General features: G+C 37.9%; 1 pseudogene; it reads right to left on the bottom strand.

Annotated features, from left to right (window-relative positions):
* Window positions 1–2,690: 2,690 nt before the first annotated feature.
* Window positions 2,691–3,982, bottom strand: LOC147430555 ((+)-borneol dehydrogenase 2-like; annotated as a pseudogene).
* Window positions 3,983–9,384: the final 5,402 nt, after the last annotated feature.

Here is a 9,384-nt window from a genome sequence, read left to right as displayed (position 1 = left end):
CGTAGTTCGGAGTGCATATATGCATGCTCAATGAGCACCTCTTTCACTGTCTTTCCCGTTAGAGACAAGAGAAAATCTTTCACACGTCCTTTGTAGCTGTTAATGAATTCATTTGACGTCCGTTTTCTTCTTCTTGTTTGAAGCAGAACCCAACTACCAATGGTGACTATGGTAGACATCCAACGACCATGGTCTAAGTCAAAGCTGTTGAATAGTTCCACAGATTTAACAGAGGTGGATGGTCGTCCTGGTCATCTTCCTTCCATCTCTGCTTCTATTAGCTGTGAAGTGACACTACGCAAAAACGCTAGAAGAAAAGAGGCTCACTAGTTTACACAAGAAGTAGTAGCCTGAAAAGTGTTCATCAAAAGGTGTGCCTTATTGAATGTGAGTTATGGCACATTCGGCGTTCGTCGCGGCCATGGCAGGGAAATAATTTGCACAAACTCGCGTCATATCTTCTTATTCAGATCTTTTTAACAGAGAAAAACTCTTTTTTGAAAACGCAAAAATTTGAGATAAAAATCAAATAAATTGGAGCTACCATTGTGGTGACTCAAACTCTATTGGTCGAACATCATTCTCTCTCTAGTGCCAAAAAGTCCTTTTTTGAGTCCAAACGTTTTCTAATGAGCTAGGAAAGGTGCATACAAGTGAAAATCCTGCAAACATGTTTACAAAGGTGGTCAACAAGGAGAAGTTGAGCTTTTGCTCATCTTCAATCAGCATTCACGGATAAGAAGCCAGGATAGAAAGCAGTCACAGTTTTGGTTTGGAGATCAGTCTCCAAGTGGGAGATTGTTAAGTATGGAGCATTATTTACCCCTTCTACTTTTCTGTGTTAAAAACGCACATTTATAAGGCCCCCATTATGAGGAGAAGCCATCATGCATGAAGAAAAATAACTCACCAAAAAATAAAATCACTCGCCAGAAACCAAAATTTTAACTCCCAGTCTCGAGCGTAAGCTCAAGTCTGGCTTCACAGGAATATTATGGCCGGACAGCGATCGGAAAGTGGTCAAAAAACGATCGGTCGGTTGGTCGATTGGCTGGTGGCCGGTGGTCAAAAGTCAATGGCCGGTGGTGGCTGGTGGCCGAATTCAAAAGAGGACTTGTTTTCTCAAGGACGACCACACATGGGCGGATTGGAGGGTCCTATTTGGACTTATCTACACAAGGACGGCTACCCATGGCTGCCTCTCATGGGAGAAGGCAGCCTTTTTGGCTTATAAAAGGAGGCCATTTCTACACACATTATATAGTGTGAAGTTGATGCAACAATTGGGTATGAGGTGGTGAGAGTGAAGCAAGGTGGGAGCTCCAAAAGGGTATAATCCCTTTGTAACCTACTTTTTGTTTTGAAGTACTAAATCCATTGAGTGGCTGCTTTCCCGTGGACGTAACCCACATTGGGTGAACCACGTATATCGTATGTAATCTCTCTCTCTCTACTCTATAATCTCTTGTGTGTGTAAATTATCTCTCTTCATTAAGTAATCTACTCAATTATCTACTTAGATACGTCATATTTCCTAACACATACGAACAACTTCTTAAATTTTGAAATTCTATGGCTATTTGCTTTTCAAAAGCAAAGCCATCCTTCACTTAAGGAAAAGTAAAGTTGAAAAAGTACACTCAAACCTTTTTAGCATGTGGAAGGCCATAGGGTTCATTGTGCAAGGTTGTTGCAACACCGAGGCCGCTGGATTCTTTGGCTGGATGAGTGCCACATGGCAAGGGTCTTTGTAAACTAACTTTGTTGTCCCTTCAATTGTTTCTTTACATCACCTTTTCATTAACATTATGCAAGTTTATTTTTTCTTTATAGTGATTGGATCTACCTTTTCTTACGAACGATTAAAAAATTCTCTTGTTTTTGACCAAGAAGGCCATAGAGGAGTCGTGGAGAAAACGTGCAAACCTCTCTATCAAAAATTTCACCATCACATTAAACATTAAATGTGATAGAACTTTTGTTTGCACTTTAGTGTTTTTCATCACCATTGGATTAGTATGACATTTTCTTCATTTTAGTGTTTTTAAAAGGTCTCTCCATATTGATGCTAATTTGAGGCATTAAAATCATAAGATGGAGGAAAAGATGAACTTTTGGGTAACAATCACATCATTTTCTATTTTTGTATTATGCTCTCTCTCTCTCTCTCTCTCTCTCTCTCTAGAATGTCTTTTAAATGAAGTGCACTCTTAGGTGCAATTAATAATTTTTTTATAAATGAAGTACACTCTTAAACACAAGTTATTTCAAAATATTAATTGAACACACACACTCTCTCTCTCTCTCTCTCATACACACACGCACAGACACATAAAATATTATTACATCTAAAAATATCACATTTGTGAATCTTTCCTCCCCCCTTACCTTCAACAGGCCATCGTGAGTCCTCACCTTGTTTTTTTTCTACTTTGAAAGGTTATAAATTGAAGGTTGAAAAAGTTCACAAGTACCAAGATTTCAAACTTTAGAAAAATGAGACATTTTGTAAGGTTTTCTTTGAAGTGAAGCAGCGAGTGACACATAGAGGGTCTCTCCTTCCTTGAAAATTTTAAGCTACATTATATATAGTATAGATTGTTTACTTTAAGGTAGAAATTCGGGTGAAGTTTGATAAATATCAAACAAGGTGGCTCTCTTTTGAGAAGGCTTGTTAGTATTGTGGAGTTCTATTGCCCAAATGTGAGATGTTTGAACATCTGCAAAGTAGAACTTGTGCCTCCATCAACAAGAAGGTTTAGGCTACTTACAAACTTGGAATTACCAGAGGCAAGATAAAGAGAAGCAAATGCTATATCCAACGTTGATAAAGAGTGACCTAAAAGATTATGGTTGTTGTCAGGAATGCCTTGGATGCTTTCTTTGTCTAATAATGGATTGTAAATAGCTTGGCAAAAGAAGCTCAATGAAGAGGGGTGACTGTCGCACTTGGTGATACACAATTTACTCATATTCCATACTGACCCAAATCACTACAAGCTTCCCTCATTATCCCGAGAATTGCATGCTTGGACACTACATATGCAATTGGTGCAATACCACCTAAAATTGATAGATGTTTAGACAATGTCATCCCAAGAGTATTAAAGGGAAATATGACAAATTTGATCAAGCTATGTCTGAGTATAATTTCTAGCAAGAGGAGATAAACCTCTTTTTAGTGAGAGAGTTGCAAAATATAATGAGAGGAGGCTAAAGTTTACCTTGAATCCCAACAACACTAGATGTGCATATGATGGAGCCCTTGATGTTAGCATCCACCATTGCTTTTCTTGCATACTTTACCCCAAGCACAATGCCACGCACATTGATCGACATGACACGATCAAAGTCATCCATATCCACATTTGTTGCATCACTTGTCATGTTCTTACCCACAATACGAGCAATGTCACGCTCGATTGAGAGATTGCAATGCCTATATGCAACTCTATGTGGCCCTAATTCATCAACTAGTCTTGAACCCCTTTCATCTTGAATGTCTGCTATCACCACCATTGCACCATTGTCGACAAACATGCGAACTGTGGTCTCGCCTACGTTACAAGCAAAAGGTAAAATGAAGGTGAAAACTTTGACTTTTTAAGATCATAAATGCAGGGAACTATAACTAAAAACACACACTTCCACAAACTATCAAAACTCTTCCCCTTCTTGGAGGACTTTAGAATGCCATTGAAGCAACATGAAAACTAGGATGAACCAAAGCTACAAAGATTGGGGCTTGATAACTAAACAATTCATGAGTATTCTGAAAAAAAGTGGTAGATATTTGAATGGCTCATCAAATGTGAAACTAATTTTATTTTTTTTGTGTAAAACTCACAATATGTTAGTGATATATAGAAATAGAAACTCAAAAAATTTACAAGAGAAATTGTGAAAACCACCACATGCATGCTATTCTAGGAGATCCAAACTCCATCAAAGAGTGCCCATCCGTGCCACACAGGCCGGCCATGCTTCCACCATAGACTTTTTCAACCTTCACAAATGACTGTGATCGTCAACGGCAGACTCGCGATTGTGCACATGAGAGAGAGAGAGAGAGAGAGAGAGAGAGAGAGAGAGAGAGAGAGAGAGAGAGAGAGAGAGAGAGAGAGAGAGAGAGAGAGAGAGAGAGAGAGAGAGAGAGAGAGAGAGAGAGAGAGAGAGAGAGAGAGAGAGAGAGAACTCCTCCATCTATATCTATATCAGAGCATGGTCACACGAGGCACAATTATCACTTATTTCTATATAACTATGCCTCTAGGATGGTCATGCGAGGATATTGATGGGGTTTAGTAATACTATGCATGGGCAATTGTACCTATGTCTAAGTCAACATACTTTCACAAGTGAGGGCACAATTTCATTAAACAAAGTTGATCTCAACTGTAACTTTTACATACACTTGTTGGCACACTTTATTGACTATGCCATCTCAGGATGGGCCGGTTTCATGCTTGAGACCTCCTACTGTAGGCACTTTCCTCAAATCAATTGCGCATGACCATGACAAACCTGCACGTTGCTTGTGTGTTACATGATGGCGCTTACTTGTGCATATTTACATCTTACAGATAACTATGCTTGCATGATGGCTCTTTAATAGGGACTATATTCAACTATCTATCTATCACTATATAATAGGAAGACCATATTAGGTAAAGTGGGAAAATCCCAATTCCCAGGTTGGACAACTTTCAATATATCATGTACAAAATATAGAGATTTTGTCAAAAATTTGAGTTTTCTTAAGGTCTCATTCCACCTTATGCACATACAATACACAATGAAAACAACTAAAATACCATGGTTTCAATCAATTGGATTATTAGGAGACGAGTATATTGCATCCATTATCATTGTCTATGTTCTACTGTCCTACCTACAACTTATCTCAACATGGAGAGCTTGGTTTCTAGGTCCACCACTTGTCCAAGTTAATGTAAAAGTGACTCAAGGTTCACAACTTGTGAAAGCAAGGATCCATTGAGGAATACAATCCACTTGGCTATTTTTCCTTAATTTATTGCATGTGACATTCAAGCAAGGTCCACTTCTAATCTATAACTTCTTAATTTGAGGCATGGGGCATACATAAAATATGTAGCATATGCTCTATTGCCTCATAGGAAGGTTGGTTTCAAGGTGCACTTATCCATGCTAGCCTATCTTGGAGAAATGATGGAGCTTGCTTCTCTCCTTGTTTCAATGGAGACTAGCTTGGACAAGTGGTGGACCTTTGCTTCTCTCTATGTTTCAATAGAGTTAGCTTGGACAAGTGGTGATCTTGGAACAAAACCCCCATGTAAAACATATCATGGGTATTCCAAGTGATTAGAAAGATTACCATTTAAGATATAACCTTATAAGTTGGACAAATGGAGCTTGTCTTGGAGAAATGGTGGACCTTTGATTATCTCCATGTTTCAATGGAGCCTATCTTGGAGAAATGGTGGAGCTTGCTTCTGTCCATGTTTCGATGGAGCCTAGCTTGAACAGTTGGTGGACCTTTGCTTCTCTCTATGTTTCAATAGAGTTAGCTGAGATATGTGGTGGATCTTCAAACTAAGCCAACTACTATCAATGTTTCCTAGCTTGGACAAGTGGTGGAGTGTTTCTCTACTCCATGTTTCAATGGATCTTAGCTTGGACAAGTGTTGGACCTTAAAACAAAAACCCCATGTACAACATAGAATGGATTTTCTAGATTTCAATGGAGTCTAGATTTAACAAATGGTGGAGCTTTTCTTCATCCATGTTTCAATGAAACTAGCTTGGACAAGTGGTGGACCTTGTAACAAACCCCCCCATGTACAACATATCATTGGTTTTCTAGGTGATGGGAAGGAATACCATTCAAGATATAAACTTATAGCTTGGATAAGTAGTTGACTTTAAAACCAAATTCATCATAATACAATGAAATACAGGTTAGCCAATTCCTAAATCTTGAGACCAAACCTCCCATGCTATTAGAGATAATATATTGGATAAGTGGTGGACCTTCTATTATTTTCCCATGCCTGGTTTAGACTACCGGTACACTTTGCAGCTATAAAGGTTGGACGAGTTGTGGAGCCTTGTTTCTATCCATGTTTTAATGGATCCTAGCTTGGACAAGTGGTGGACCTTGGAAAAACGCTTCCATGTACAACATATATGAGTTTTTCCATGTTTTAATGGAACCTATCTTGGACAAATGGTGAAGCTTTCTTCTCTCCATGTTGATTTTGGAACTACCTTAGACAAGTGGTGGAGCTTTGCTTTTCTACTCTTCATAATACAATGAAGTATAGGTTGGTTACATTGTGAATCTTAAGGCCAAACCTCCCATTTTACTAGAGATGATAGGTTGGACAAGTGGATCAAAATTCTATTATTTCTCCATGACTATATTGGACAATTAGTAGACCTAACATCTCTCTATGTTGTCTAGAGATAAGCTTGGACAAGTGATGGACCCTGCTTCTCTCTTCCCTTGGTTTACTAGTTTGAAGACTCAGTATATATACTTTTTTAGATCTAGCTTGAACAAGTGGTGGACCTTGTATCCACAATCTTAATTCATTACAAAAAAGTATATGAAAAAATAACATAGGAATCTTGGTTTGAAGGTCAAGCAATTAGGTTCCAAATGCACATAATAATATATTTTCCACCCATAATAAAAGAAAGTTAAATATGTTATTACCAAATTGACAAAGGTAACGTCCAAGAATTCTAGCTTTGCATCTTGTCAGATCTAAATCTTCATCAAGGCGACATGCATGTATACATCAACTTTCAAGCCATTCAAGAATACATGCACTTAGATTCCATAGTTTTGTTTTCAAAGTCTTTTAGGTTCTAAAACTCTTTCACGTAAAGTATGTAATGACAAAATTCTTGAAGAAAACATTTGTGCCCAAGAAAAAGATCCCTCTCACATATTTAAAGTCCATGAATTCTCTGATCCATACTTACAAGTTTTATTTTGACATCAAACATCAATTCTCTCATAGTTACAAATAAATGCAACCTCGATATGAATTGACAAAAAATGAATTTCTTTTACTATATGACCCAACATAGGCCCGAATCAAATAAAAAATGAGTCTCCAAAAATTTGGGTGTACATCAGAGTCCCCTTACAATAGGATGCACTCCAATAGTACATTGAAGTCCCCTTAGAGTAGGGTGCACTCCATTCAAGTGTTCATAAAATTGACACACCTTTGTTTTTTTATAAAAAAGACTATATCAAATTATACAAATGTTGAAAGATACACACTAGAATAAAAAAAGCATCTTATGGCCATATTTATTCAATTCTTTCGTGTTGACAGGTACACACCAAGGACATAATTTGTCTCAGAATCACTATACTGATTTACAATTGTGTTGTATGTATAGACTCTCTTATCTCTTGCATACAACCATCCTACCAACCATGGAATTATGGTTCTCTGCAAGAAGTTTTTGAAGTTGCTCGGAAGTTTGCCTCCACATCTTTGGAAATATAAGATATGTCCCTGGCATGTTCCACATCACCCTATATGGAGTGTCATAAAAAAATTAAGGTATTGTTTGCATCCAAATCTCAAATATCTTCCAAATATCACTCAAATTTTTGTGATAAACCCTTGTAAATCCTAACATAATATTTGGATTTTGGCAATTTTTGTTACTCATAAACACCTTGAACTTGGTATATGCTAGGAAAACATTTTTGTGTGATGCGTTGCACCCTTGTTAAGTTATAGCAACTCCATATCCATAGCTCAAAGTATTCAGCACAAAAATCCAAAAAAACTTTGTGCGTCTGGTCGCACCACATGATAAACTTCATCTTTTCCTCCACAAGTCGCATGTGTTGAGCCCAAGATGGCATAGAATCTCCATGTTTCATTTCAATTGTCTTGAGAAGTAACCCCTCTAGATCCAAGATAAGTACTCTTTTGATGTCCTTGAAAAGCAAGTGGTAGGTGATAAGGAGGTGATTCATTCCTTGGACAAGGTCTTGGAGGAGGTTGGATGGGTAATTCAATAGGTTTCTTCAATTTATGCCAGCATATAGCCAATCCATTTTTCTGTAATGGTTCTGAAATTAAAGAACAAGACACTTAATGCAAAACACAACAATAGACATGAGTTTTACATTGTCTACCCAAGGTTTTATTAGATACCAAAATCCATCTATGATCTACTCATTAATAGAAAGAAAGTCAAATTAAAATCCTGACTCTTTTTTATGCTACACTCTCTCTTAGTCTCAATACCATGGAGGTCAACTAGACTTAAGTCAACTAATAACTACTACTTGTTGTTAAAGGTATGCTTGAAGTGCATAAGGCTTAACCAATGCTCTAGTGTAGAATGGGTATTTAGGTCTCAAGGTCTACCACTTATCCAAGCAAAGATCCATTTAGATATGGAAACCCAATTTTTCTTAATATAATGATATAGAGTGGACAAGTGGTGAATCCTGAGACCAAACCACTCATGCTACTAGGGATAATAGGTTGGACAAGTGGTGGACCTTGAATGTAAACCCCCCATGTACAAAGTATCAGGGGTTTTGGGTATTTCAATGGACTCTAGCATCTTCGAGACATGGTGGAGCTTACTTCTCTCCATGTTTCAATGGAGTCTATCTTGGATAAATGGTGGAGCATCATTCTCTCCATGTTTCAATGAGCCTAGCTTGGACAAGTGGTGGACGTTTGTTTCTCTCTATGTTTGAACAGATTTAGCTTGGACAAGTGGTGACCTTGGAACAAAATCCCCATGTAAAACATATCATGGACATTACAAGTGATGAGAAAAAATACCATTCAATATATAACCTTATAGGTTGGACAAGTGGTGGACCTTAACACCCAATTATTATTAATATAATGACATAGAGTGGACAAGTGGTGAATCTTGCGACCAAACCTACTAGGAAAAGTAGGTTGTACAAGTGGTGGACCTTGAATGAAAACCCCCCATGTACAAAATATCACTCATGCTACTAGGAATAATTTGGTGTTTCAATGGAGCCTAGCTTGGAAAAGTGGTGGACCTTTGTTTCTCTCTATGTTTCAATAGAATTAGCTTGGACAAGTGGTGAACCTTGGAACAAAACCCCCATGTAAAGCATGTCATGGGCATTACAAGTGGTGAGAAAAAATACCATTCAAGGTATAACCTTATAGGCTGGACAAGTGGTGGACCTTAGCACCCAATTCCTCTTATTATAATGACATAGAGTGGAAAAGTGGTGAATTGTGAGACCAAACCTACTAGGGATAATAGGGTGGACAAATGGTTGACCTTGAATGTAAATCACCCATGTACAAAATATCATGGGTTTTGCGTATTTCAATGGAGCCTAGCATCTAGGAGACATGGTGG

This window comes from Adiantum capillus-veneris, chromosome 21 (assembly GCF_014529385.1).
Source record: "Adiantum capillus-veneris isolate H3 chromosome 21, ASM1452938v2, whole genome shotgun sequence".
In the NCBI taxonomy this organism is placed as follows: Eukaryota; Viridiplantae; Streptophyta; class Polypodiopsida; order Polypodiales; family Pteridaceae; genus Adiantum; species Adiantum capillus-veneris.
The sequence above is the reverse complement of the archived record's forward strand: the minus strand, read 5'-3'. Positions and strand labels throughout refer to the sequence as shown.